Source organism: Homalodisca vitripennis, chromosome X (genome assembly GCF_021130785.1).
Source record: "Homalodisca vitripennis isolate AUS2020 chromosome X, UT_GWSS_2.1, whole genome shotgun sequence".
NCBI lineage: Eukaryota > Metazoa > Arthropoda > Insecta > Hemiptera > Cicadellidae > Homalodisca > Homalodisca vitripennis.
In genome coordinates, this window is record NC_060215.1 from 101,280,163 (window position 1) to 101,294,109 (window position 13,947).

Below are 13,947 nucleotides of genomic sequence, written 5' to 3' on the forward strand. Positions count from 1 at the left end.
GATTTTATCAGGAAATAACTAATACTCTATTTTTAATATTCAATGCCATGTTTTCCTTAAAATGGTTACAATTTGGAATAGTCAGTTACTAAAATTGAAAATCCGTTTATACTGTAGCTTTAATCACAAGACAAAATATTGCACTGCTTGTACTATATTGCATACTGCTACAAAGTAATTAGTTATGTTCTGTTTTATGTCTAGAAAAAAATAGTAATAATGAAATTCCCTTCTTTATTAGACAATTTTCCTCTAAATTTTTTTCAGACGGCTTAAGATGTAACACAGATATATGTTATAAACGTTGATAACACAATCCTCATTAACACAAAATCCACAAAATTCAATATTTTTTTAATTATCTGATGTAAGTTAATTGACAAACATAGTAATCCAGATCCAAATAATTTTGTAGACAGACCTTTTAGGTGACAATATTGAAATACCTTAATATATATTCCAGAAATAATAACTTCATAACTATACTATACTAAGTTCTATTAATGTCGTACTTAATGCAGATTTTATTAAACACAACATAATTTCATATGGGTTTTATTTGCCTTTTATGGAGTTTTCCTAGGCTTTCCTTCCAAAAACACAATAATAAACCTAAAAGCTATAATCATATGCACAGTTTTAAAGATCTAGAAATATTACTTCAATATGTATTTAGCTATACGTCTTTTCTCAGCACATTACAAATAATAAATGTAAAATTTGGAGTTTTAAATTATATTTAATTGTGCGAATATAAAGAACTCACGTGAAACTGGTATAAACAACAACATAGGTACTCATTCAATAAGGTTTAGTCAATGCCCATGCTTTTGTATATGAACATGTTGAATTTGGGGCTATTCCTTTATGGAGTTTCTTGATCTGCCCCATGGCAGCTGTAACATGTTCTTTTAATATTTTTTAAGGCGTAGTTAGGATACGGCTACACGTTTTTAGGGATTTGTTCCTTGGAGATGTATTGCTCCACCTAATGCAAGTTAGTTGAATGACAACCACATGATGAAAGAATTTCGATTATTCTATGCAATAAATTTAACCTTGGTGAATTATCATTTAAGCTCTCCTGAAATGCTGAGATCTTTTATACCATGATTGGTGTTATTATTGAATAGTATTTAAAGCAAAATGAAATTTACTATGCTGCGATTAACACTGTGACAGTTCAGCACAATCTGCTAGAATTTTGTATCATTTTTATGAAATAAAAGTATCGCAGTATATTGCATTAAACATTAATGATACAATTGATTTATGAATAAATCAACAATAAAGTATGTAAACTTGCTGCCTTATCACGTGCAAAGACAACTGAATTAGTAATTTTAAAGATTGTGGGTTGGCAAGAAATCAAGATCTAATACTCGCTTTGTAGTAGTGGAGAGTGGGGAGAACACATAGCGAGTACGGGTACATGTCATTTTCACTCTCTCCCCTTTTGTTTCCTTTGTACCCTACTCCATTCACATTTTGCCATGTTCAAAGTGGATTTTTGGTGACGTCAGTTGACATTAACCATTCTCAAGTTTAAGTGGCCGATAAAAAGCGAGCTCAAGACCTCGGATTTTCTTTTATTGGATTCTAATTAGTTACTCTTGCTCCTGTGGTATTAATTAAATATTCCTTTAGTCGCTTAAACACAAAATAGCTTATTTGTTGGCTATATATGACTTGTGCTTATATAATTTTGTAAATCAACAAAACATTAACATCCAAAAATATCATTTTCATTACAAGATATGATTAAATCAAATATAACGACTAATACATACTTAAGGAATAGTCCTTTCGTAAGTTATAAGTATCAGATAATTAAGATGTAAATAGTCTTCATTTAAGATCTAATACAGAATGAAATTATTAAATGAATTTAATAAATTATGTAAAAATTTCATTGTTACATTGTGTGAACCACGCCATGAACCATTGTGTTTGATATCAGAAGTTTCTCTGAAAAAATCTGCTCAATGCTTCTTTAATTATTGTCAAATATTGTTCTTAATGTCGGTTGGAATATTTTTGATATATTTTAGGTATCAAAAATTAAAACAAAGAACTAACAAAGAAGTAATTGGAGAAATATGTGGTGATTGTATCTTTTTAAACCTTACCAAATTTTAACAGTTTATATTATCTGGAAGATACAACCAGGAGTCTTTCATATTAACATATTTCTTAATTGTAATATATAATATAATTTTTATTGTAACGGTAATATTTTACCTCTATTTTTTCCATTAAGTAGGGAACTTAAAAGTCTCGTACATTTAAAAAACAAATATTTGACATAATCTATAATAACATTTAAAAAAGAACTAAACGTATTAACTAACTTGTATTAACTATATCGACATGTAAAAAGAATTGAGAGAGTATTTACGTAATTGACAACAAACTAAGTTTCCAATGAAATACGATTAAAGGGGAAAAACACGGAGCAAAACAAGAGAGGACTTAATGTATGTCAGGGTGATAAAGTGTTGGCTAACGGATGAAAACTGATGGTTACCTGGAAAGTGGCGTTTGCCCTCGACTCCATGGTTTGGCCTGAAACAGAACGTGACGTCAGCAAACTAAATTTGACGTTAACCTCCATACACAAAATAATACATCAAAACAAACGCTACACGCATTGGAGTTTTATAGTATTATCTGGCTCACTGCAAAGTAAACTAGTCAAACTGTAATTAGATAAAAGTCAGGGAGCGAATTGTCGCTTTTACTTATAGACTTTTATTTTTAGTAACGATATGGAAAGTTTGGTCATTATACTTAACTACTCATTTCACATGTGAGTTATATTGTTCGAACGCTTTAACACTGATATAACGACGTACATTAGTTTTATATTATGTATATATAAGAACAGGAAACGTGGCAAACACATCCCACCATGTGTTATAACTTTGACCGTATTAGCGATAAAAGAGATCACTTATCCAATGTTATATATTGTAGTACGGCACAAGTAGGGTAGCAAATATTACAACGATAGCAAAATAACGTGGAACAGCCCTTGTGTAGGACCTCAGAACTAACTGAAACCCTGACCTCAGCAAACATCGTCCGTATGAATTATTCACCTCCTTTGTGTAAATAATACAATCAAAGCTTTTAATAAAATAAAGTAGTTGACACAAAATTAGGTTTACTTTATCATTGTATTCTATAGCTATGAAAAGAACTTAAGTCTATTGCAGTAATTTACATACGGTATACATTGAGATATGTTTCTGAGCATGATTTTTAACTTAATACCTCAGTTATTATAACTAAAACTGTTATTCAATTCAACACTCATAAGATTTCAAACATAGTTATGACAAAACACATGGGTTAATAAAATCGAATAAATTCATGATTTACTGATCAATAATGTATGCATATACTTATGATTATTAATGTATATTCAATTGCGCCTGATGTTACCATGGTTATTCTAGGAGATGATAAAAATCTTAACACGTAACTATATTAGTATTATGATATAAAAGTCATGTTTTTAAATCAGTGATGATTATAGATTTTTAATATTGGATATAAGTTGTATCATACCATATTATACATTTGATTTATGTTGAATCAATTTAAAATAAATAGATTTAACGTAAGTTTGTGGTAAAACCGAAATATGCTATTCAATAAAAATGTAATGTATGCCTCAAATCCTTCCTCTATTTAAAATAGTACACATTGTTTCACCCATCTTGTAGGGATCTCCCTAACAAGAACAATACTCTAAAAAGTTCACTACAATAAAGTTATTATTGAAAAAACTTGCTTTTTCATCCCCATATTATTGTGCAGAGTTACATTTTTTAATGTTCATGAAATTATACAATCCACTGAAACATTTTCTTATATCTCAGCATATTTACAGGGTAGTCATGTAATATGCTTGATCCCGTGTTTTGTGATAAACAACTCCAGTTTAAATATGATGTACAATATCAAAATTATATTTAGCGTATGTTTAACTGTAACTAATTACGTTCTTATTATTAAAAAGTTCAAAAAATTTTTCCTCACTAGAATCTGATTTTGGTTTATTATATTTTTAACCTGCCATTTTACGTGCATAATAAATCTTAAAATCTGAACACGTAAGTGGTACTGTCAAACTAAATTAGGGATAGATTATTGTTGTAATTTCTATTGTAAATAAAAAATTTGTGTTTAAAATTTTGGAATGATAAAAACAGTAGTAGCACCACAATATATCATACAAACGATGAATAATATATGTTCTATACAAATAATCAACCAGTGCAATAATGCTTGAATTTGTTATAGACGTTAATTTTAACTCAATCCAATGAAAGTTTTTCTAGTAACCTTTATTAAATTCGGTATTTCCTCTTGAAATGTACCAAAGGGGACACTCATTCAAAAGAGTACTCATCTTTTGTCTGACCACTTGACTTCATCGCTGGATTGATCGTTTGTTTGACCCTTTCTCAATTTCCAGCAACTGAACTGAACCGGCAGATTGGCCGTTTTGGATAACCAGCGAACATTCACTCCATTTCATGGAATGCTTTTGTTGCGTCACTTATAAAGATGTTTTGTCTGTTGAACGCAACATTCGCCCAGCTCTAAGTGAAAAATAAACCACGAGCATGCTAATCTAACGAGAGGCTTACGAGACAATCAACTTACCTCTAGTGGAAGGCCTTACAAAATGGGAAAATGAGGAGCTGACAAGATTTTATAAAACTCATTAAAGCTTCCTTGCCTCTTATATCCGGGGAAATTTGTATCTTATGTACTGCATTTACACGGATTCTCTGAGTGGAACATGTATCCTTTACTTCATAGACACGAAGCATGAACAATGAAATTTACTTTATTCCATGTGGGGTTTAATGTTTAGACAAAATTGTTCTTCCATATCTCTTAACTTTGTACTGGCCATTTTCTCATTTATCTACTAGTGTAATACAGTCTCGTACTAATCATATAACCATAGTTATAATTTATTTTCCAATGTTAGTTGATAAGAACCATTGTAAATAAAAACAAATTCAAGTCATATTGATACTTGGTCTTGGCACCACACCCGAAATTCAACCTGGTAGTCTCTTTCGCATCTATATACAAACGATAAGAGATAAGATATCTATATCTTAAAATTCATATACATTTTCTGTGCCATACACATAATATAGTATGTGCTGACATGCAATCTTCATTTATTGAAAGAAAACTCCAACATGATTGACGGTTGTAAAGTTCTACGAATGTAATTCTAAAAAACCTTTTTATAAATCCAAGACGATTGACTCTACACCTACACATGCAACATGAAAGTTGCGCAATACCTTTCTGGTAACAAAACGTTGAACTTTACATATTAATAGGTCAGTATAAATAAGCTTATAATAATAGAATTTCCAATTCGTTATAGGTAACAATCACAACTAGTCATAAGAGTAACTGAGACAGTTATTTTCACTTTGTTCAATGAGCACCAATTATATTCCATATAATTACGGAGGATATTGTATTGAGTTTTGAGATATATGAAAAGAAATTTGGTATTGCCATAACAATATAATAACTTATTTATACCATAGTATACTATTTTTGATGCAAGCAAATGGTAGGAATTTTTAATTCTAATTCATTTTGTTTTACTGTGCTTGCATCACGAATTCCGGTGTATTTATACCACTGGAATTTCGCCTTCAAAACTATGTTAATTTGTTGTATAACAATTATAAATCAATAATATTTTCGTTAAAGTTCTCAGCATGAGGTTAAATTCGCATAATTTAACCACACAATTAATTTTTACATAAAATTGAGCGTGTGGCGAGAAAGCAAACCCTTAAGGAAACGAATACTCACATAATACTCCTGAATACTTACACGATGTTACAGACATATGTCCGCTGTGTAAACAAAGTTGTTTGAAAGGCAAATGACAACTCTATGCTGGGCTGTTTATATGGAATCCCTTCTTTACAGTATATCTCTGTTCTCATCCCAAATTGTCTCTGATATATCTAACTGATCTTTTTCACACAATCTAGTATTGCCGTCTAACACACATATAGGAGTAAGCACTGTTTCTTTTTGTTTGTAGAAGAGAAATAGTCTTAATGGATGTTTTTAATATATTAGGTTGTAACATAATTGCGTTGGCGTATTAATTTAGTTGATAATTAAATCCAAATGACCAATTGATAAAGAATTAGTATTTTAAAATTATTGACACTTTTTAAACTTGCATGGTTTATTTTTCGGTTAACTAAGTTTAATCTGTGTCTATTCTCTATAATACAGAACAAATACAATTTGTATTACCCAGTTCAATTAAATTTAAACTACCATACAACCAGAAACTAACCTAAAATAGTGTAGGTTTGCTAGTTAAGAAGGACAACATAATTTGATGCAGCAAGATTATTGCATATATGTATTTTTTTTATGCTTTTATGTATTTAATTTTCTAACCTGTACTTTTTAGTTTACTTGCTAATCTTTTAGTATTTTATGTTTAAGGGTTAGGTATTAAGCATGTATTAGGCATTTATTATGTTCGGTACAAATAAATGAGCAATTTTAAAATCCATTAATTTGTTTGCTTATTGAACATGTCATATATACATAAACATTTTCCCGAAATATTAGTGAACCCGGCTCGAGGCTCGAACACAGATCTCTCACTTGTCGGGCGAGAATGCCGACCTTTACACCACAGAGTCCCTGCATTGTGTCTACCCATTACTTTGTATTTGGCCTATTCTGTCATACATGTGTTTAAATAAGCAAACTAACATGCGATTAGGAAACCAAATAACTCTCAAATGAATTTAAATATTTATTACATTTGTGTAATGGGCAGCACCAAAACTTAATTTAAAGAAATATTGATTACGAAAAGTACTGTCTCCACACGGCCTCGTATCTCTCACTTGCCAGGCGATTATGCTGACACACTGAACAGCCCTTACTTATAATATATAATCCTATTATAATATTCAAATGCGTTTAAAATAAATCTGGCTTACGAACCATGGAAATCTTCTATAAAAAAGCCATATTTTCATAAAAATGCAGTAATTTCAACTTTTCTATGAAAACAATTAAAACACCATTCCTTAATTAAATCTTATTTTCTAGCTAAAGTTTTACTAAGTTTTTATGAAAAACTTTCAGCTTTAATAATTGTTAAATCCGAAGCAATCGTTATAAAACTTGAAAAAACAAATTTAAACTATTACTTTAAATTATCGTGCTATAATGCAACAAAAATTTTTAATATGCAATTTATGTTTATTAATGTTTAAGAAATATATGAATAAAATTCGAATCAAACTCATTAAAACTTTAAATCATTATCAACTCTATATAAACTATTGATTGTAAGGATATGAAAATATAAAGTACTACGCCAATTATTTTGATCTTGCCCATTGTGATAGAAATGTCACATTTGAGAGATCGTTTGTAAAAACAGCGAAAAATACCAGCTGCTCATTTGCTATCAGAGAACTAAGCATTGTGCCCTGGAGAAAAGGTAATATTTGTCTAGATGACACGTTGGGCACATTGCGGCCGGTTAACTTTGGTCATCATCCGAGGACATCATCACTGTTACGTATCTCCGGAGAATAAAAGTACAGACATTGACACTTGACCCAGCCTTTTATTTGCTACACTTCCGAGTTTACGACTCTTTCTCTTGGTTAGTGAACTCAATTATATTAAACATCTATTTGTATTAATTACAGATGGAACACATTTACTGGAACGGTACATTCAGTCGGTATTGAGATTAGTATCATAGCTTAACTCATCCTTAAAAAATAAAGTAAATTAGAATTATCTATTTTAAATTAATGTTTATATACAGTTCAGTAAGATTGTATTATGAAATATATGTTTAAAATTTAAATTACATTCCTGTTTAAAAATACGTAACTAATTACTAACATATAATTTTACAGAGTATTTAAAGGTGCATGGTGGATTTATAAACAAACATACAGAAGTGTAGGACTGCACATCATCTCAAAAGCTTTGTAAGATGGGATCCAGAAAAGCTCCTTCTACTTAAAAATTAACATTTTCATTCAATATCTCTTGCCATTCAGTGCGTAAATATTAGAGGTTTACTATAACATTTGGAAATGTTATATTACAATGCTAGATGAAAGTATTTCATGAATGTTGTACTAAATAAGCATTTCAATTAGTAACTAATACAGTTCTGAATTAAATAACACAAATGCAAAGAACATACGCACGCATATTTCAGCATTAACTAAGGAGCAGAGTCAAACATTAATAACTGCTTTCAAGTCTTGGCATTTCGCCGTTGAAATAATAGTCCAGGACCTGGAGCAAATGTGCACTGTACAAGCACAGAACCTGAATTTTATTGAAATATTTAGAAGGATATTTCCTAAGAAATAAACAAATCAATCCTCTGCCACACTAATTCTGTTGGAGGTCGTAATAATAGGGCATAAATAAGTAAAAAATATGAAAAGATACTTTTCCTAGATAGATACACTTAAAATCTGTTCAGGCACATAAGTAGCAGCTATATCACCGTCTGACGTATAGATGCTGAAAGTCACACTATATACACACACACACACATATATATATATATATATATCTGTGTGTGTGTGTGTGTGCGTCGATTTTAAGAAAAACCTGGTTGTGTGATTATGCTCTTTCTAACTTTCAAATGTTTCTAACTTTCTAACATCAAATGTTTCCATTTTTATAAACTTAACAAGTGTATATTATTACATTTATACACGGTTATCTAGAAATGTGTTGCTTCTTTTTATGTTTATTGTCAAATACTTTTTTATTGTATAACATAAATACTGATCAGAACTGTATCGTGTAACATATAAAATAATTAACATGTAAAATAACGAAGCACTGAAACAGATGTAAATTGTTGAGTATCCTCTAACGACTGTCAAGCTGCCCTGCTATTGGTCAGCTCTGTTGTCCTAGATTATTATAAAATATATCATCACTTATTAAATATTTATCCTTTAATTTGAATATTTCCTAACAGTTTTACCATTGTAAACCTAAATTCACTCTCATAATATCTTGTATACAAGGCCCTCAATGTTCAATATTTTTATTAAAATACTAACGTACATTAATATCGAACCATATGCTCTTCGTTATTCTAATTGATTAAACATGTTTCATAATATATAATTTTATTGTTTTAAACACTGTGAATATGAACATGTTTTAATCAATTTCACCCTAAGCCCAAACTCTTCTCCTGGTGTGTTGGTTATTCATATTCACATTATTTAAACAATAAAATTAAGTATAGTTAAACACGTGTCTTCCATTTATGAAAACAGATTTTTCTAAACTACGCAACAAAATAGGTATTGTAACAAAAGGTTTGCAGATTGATCAGTTCAGCTGATATAATTTGAACAGGAAAACAACAACCGACTCGAAATAACAGACTAACCTCTGGGAAAGAAGCTGTAACTTTTTTATAAAAATTATATTTTGCATTAAAACTATGCAAGATCTATTCACATCACTGCCTAGGCTGTAGAGAGCCTGATAATAAATTAAACAATTGAACTAACCATAACTCAGCGATCATATTTACTGATTGAACTCAGGAGACATTCAAAGTATATAAAGTAAATTAGGGAGTCGATTATTTAGGTTGGGCCAAAATGTTTCAATCAATTATCATCTGAAATTAAAACAGGTAGTAACATGTGGTTGTTTAGTAATCTAAAAAATGGTTTTATTAAAACAAGTGTTGATATTTTTATTGTAGAATAAAATTCCAGAAAATTTCATTATTGTAAGCAATCAAAATATTGTGATTCTATATTCATCGTGAAATTCTCACTAATTAGATATTTAATAAAGGACATATAAATATATGAAATTAAAGTGCAAACAAGCATGTTAAAATTTAAGCATAGTAAACAAGTAATCATCTAAAACAGTAGTCTGATAGTGGGCGCGTACTTGAATTATTGCGCTTATATATTTATACTTACGTAGTGCTAAAGGTACGAACTTAATCCACGAACACTCACAGTGAGACTGTGGCCTCGATAGCTGTATGATTCAATGTGTAGAACACGTCATCATCATTAGTGGCTTGGATTGATTTAAAAATTAATAGTTCTTTGTTTCCTTGTTATCTATCTTTGTTATGCTTCGTGGAATAATGGTTATATTGTCCTATATTCTTAACACGAATGAGCGTGGTGATAAGCAACGGTATTGTAACTGAGTCATTTAATGCTTCATTTGATAACGGACCACGGATATGAAAAGTAATTGCAATCACATACCGTATTGATAAAACTGTAAGTTGAAATACAGGCATTGGATTTTCTAAAAGGATAATTAAGTAAGAAGTAGCCTATGTCATTGAAGATCCTTAATCTCCATAGTGCAGAAGATTATCATTTGCGCATTTGCGGTTAATTTGAATTGAGGAATTTGCAACTAGATGCAGATTTACAGATTTGCACACTAATACAAATCGTTATCTCGTTGTATTAAGGTACAGAGACAGAACCAATTATTGGTAAAACAACGGCTGTTAAATTGCCTGTCAGGGAATCTGCCATAGGGAAATCTTGAAACAATGCTCAAAAAACATAGCCTAGCGACATCGATATAACAACATTGTGTATAAACTACTGACAAAGAAACAGCAGTTATTCTTAGCACAACATAATATTATCACCAACGGCTACTAGAATCTCTTATCTAACTGTTATACTACAAAAGATACCAGTTCAAATAAATATTAAAAACAAAACTACAGCTAAATACAGATCAATTAAAGGAAATGTGTTGTTTTAAAACATGAATCGTACTAAATACTGTAAACTCACAATGGACTTCATTTCCGAATATAAATTATGTGGTAAACAGTTTTATTCAAATAGGACTATTATTTAAAATGTTTTAATCCCTCATTTTTAGATTGTCCTATACGCTCCCATCGGACTCGGAACCAACTGTAGAAACTTTGAATTTTCGTAACAAAAGAAATTGTGTTAAATCTCAAAATATTACAATTGTAATTTTGGCAGTGCAATTACTGGTAGATCTAGTAAAAGAGATGTCTTACTTTAAAAATATGAATATTACGGATACAAATGCCTTTAAGTTCAATATGACTAGGCTACTAGTACAGCCGCCTCTAAAGCAAATGCTTAAACCCTTCGAAGTGTGTAAAAGTTTCTTTTTGTAATCCTTGTGAACACATTAGACTAAGCACGTAAAACATTAAGTTTACGTATGCGTTTGTTTGCCGACTATATTAAATTACACCTCATAATTATAAGAACATCACATATTTATGATAAAGTGTATTTACTTGAGTATTCCACATATTTATACTTCAGGAATTATCGTATAAACTCAATAAGGACCGATCGAGGGGAATGACCAAGACGCTCTGGACGGGGGACCCGCGGCCTCGGCGCGCTGCCAATGCATGAATGAGGTCAGCGCAAGGCTGGGGGCTGGGCGAGTACAGCGGGGCTAGGCGCCGGGGGCTGGGGCGCCGCAACGTCTGCCGGTATCGACCGACCTCACCCCCGCCACCCCCTGCCGTCATTCTTACACCAGTAATGGTTGATTGTCCTGTGATACCATTGTGGTATTATATACGGTTGAGTTTATTTTGCGGAACAACTGCCTCCATTAGTGCTCCCGGACACGGTACGAAATTAAGGTGGATTCTTGCAGATTTAAGTTGATCTTGGCCTTTTAGTTCACCTAATAATGACGGTTTTTTAAATACTTCAATCAAAAATTTGTACCCCTATATTAGATTAAGATTCAAGAGCAACTTAATTTACGTATATAAGTCCTTTATTGATAAAACAGCATATGAAAAATAAAGCCCTTCGTTATATTTTAAACATGTTTAAAATATGTTCACTAAATAAATATATATTTATATTCAGTCACATGCAATAAGAAGCATGTAGTCTATAACTATAATTATTTTATTTCATAAAAATGTACTGCGATAACGGAAACATGTTTATTCTTACACTAGTCAGTGTAATTCTTGTCTAAATTCTAAATTCATCAATTTAAAATACACGGAACGAGTTTTCTAGAAAGTTGTTCTTAAGACAAGGAACAAACACTTATCTATACTTGTAGCTTTCTATCCAATATATATGTCATACGTAAATTATTTCTTGCATTGTATTAAACCCAGGCCCCTCGTCCTCCTCGTATAAACCTAATCAATAATTAATCAAAACAAATGGTTTCTCTTACACAGTACTTAGAAACTGATTTATAAATTACAGTCACTGCCTGTTGTATGCAAAGAAAGAGATGTAAACATACTGAGGCATTCCATGTTTAAAACTTTGTAATAACTAGATGTAACCACAGAAATGATCCACGAACAAAATATTCACTTAAAATTCACTAAAAATGAGGAACAGTGAAGGTAAGAAATACGTGCCTGCAAGTTCAATTTTTTGTCGTATTAGATAACCACATATTTCCTGTAAAATACTAATCACTGATGAATATTTAAGTATGAGAACATTTCCTACGCCAAATGAAAAGCACCCAAAACCTTGAGTTTAAAGAATTACCATATTCTAAAAGGTAAATTTTGTCACAATTCGTTTTATCAGCTGAGATGAGGATAATCTATAGGTAACTAATAAAACTCAACAATCTTTATTTCTAAAATCATTTTTTCACACAAAAATTACATAAAAAAAGTAGATAAAAGTGCAATGGATAGGCACTTCTGAGTTTTAGCTGAATTGAGATTGCCATTACTAATTAATTAAAGGCAGATGGGCTTGGCAATTCCTCTTTCAGAGTAACATATACATAATTAGAATAATAAATGCAATACATTACATTACCACAACAAATAAAAATAATTAAATTACTACATAAAATCACAAACATATATATACACACACATACATACATATACATTCATACACATACACACATACAGATATATATATATATATATATACACATACACACATACACATACATACAAATACTCACATATAAACATAAATTTACAAACACATACATTACTCAAACATATATACACACATACAAAAACACTACAAAGATACTTAGACATAATAGATAAAGGTGTAACCATTACACACTCATAAAATAAAAAAAGTCTTTAACAAAATATATAATTTATGAGTCACTCTACATCAACAATTGTAAAAAGCCAGCATTTCAAACTTCGTATGAACGTACCCAATGTTTTCGAAAAGGACACAGCGAAAGGTAATTTGTTATACAGCTTCGGAGCTATGAATGTATAAAAACCTTTGTAAACTTCTAATTTAGGAAAAGGAGTAGTTACTCGGTTTAAAATTTGTAACCTAATCGAGTGAACATTTACATTTCCCAGTGTGTGGCCGCCTCTTGAGAAAAATATCCTGAGTACCCTATAAATGTACAAATATTTAAGCGGAAGTATTCCAAGCTGAATATAAATAGGAAAAGAAGAATCACGCCGATTAGCTCTGACAATAACCCTAATGATCTTGTTTTGATTTATAATAATAGGTCGAATAATAGAATAATAAGCTCCTCCCCGACATGAAATACCATATTGATATTTAGAGTTAATTATAGAATAGTAAATAGTTTTCAAGTTAGATATTGGACATAAATACTGAAGAAAATAAAAACTTCCTCAACGAAGTGCTTAAATAGTTTTTCACATTCAAAATGTGTTCCCTCCAACTACACCTTTCATCCAGAATAACTCCCAGATACTTTATTCGTTCCACTCTCTTAATTTTAACACAATTCTTACATGGTTTTCTCCCGAGAATTAAGCATTGCTTGCATTTAAAAAAGATATCTTGTTGTATGGCTTTTCTATTTCTTAGAGAAAAATTCATAAACTTCGTTTTT

The 13,947-nt window shown here is 30.7% G+C and overlaps 1 protein-coding gene across 9 annotated transcripts in view; it reads right to left on the bottom strand.

The window, feature by feature from the left end:
* The window catches only part of LOC124369750 (glutamate-gated chloride channel), a 645,135-nt gene that overhangs the window by 530,736 nt on the left and 100,452 nt on the right, over positions 1-13,947 (bottom strand). For all 9 annotated transcript variants that reach the window (XM_046827827.1, XM_046827822.1, XM_046827823.1 and 6 more), the window contains exon 3: positions 2,528-2,565. The gene's annotated coding sequence lies outside the window, so the exon portion shown is untranslated. The remainder of the gene's footprint in view (positions 1-2,527; positions 2,566-13,947) is intronic.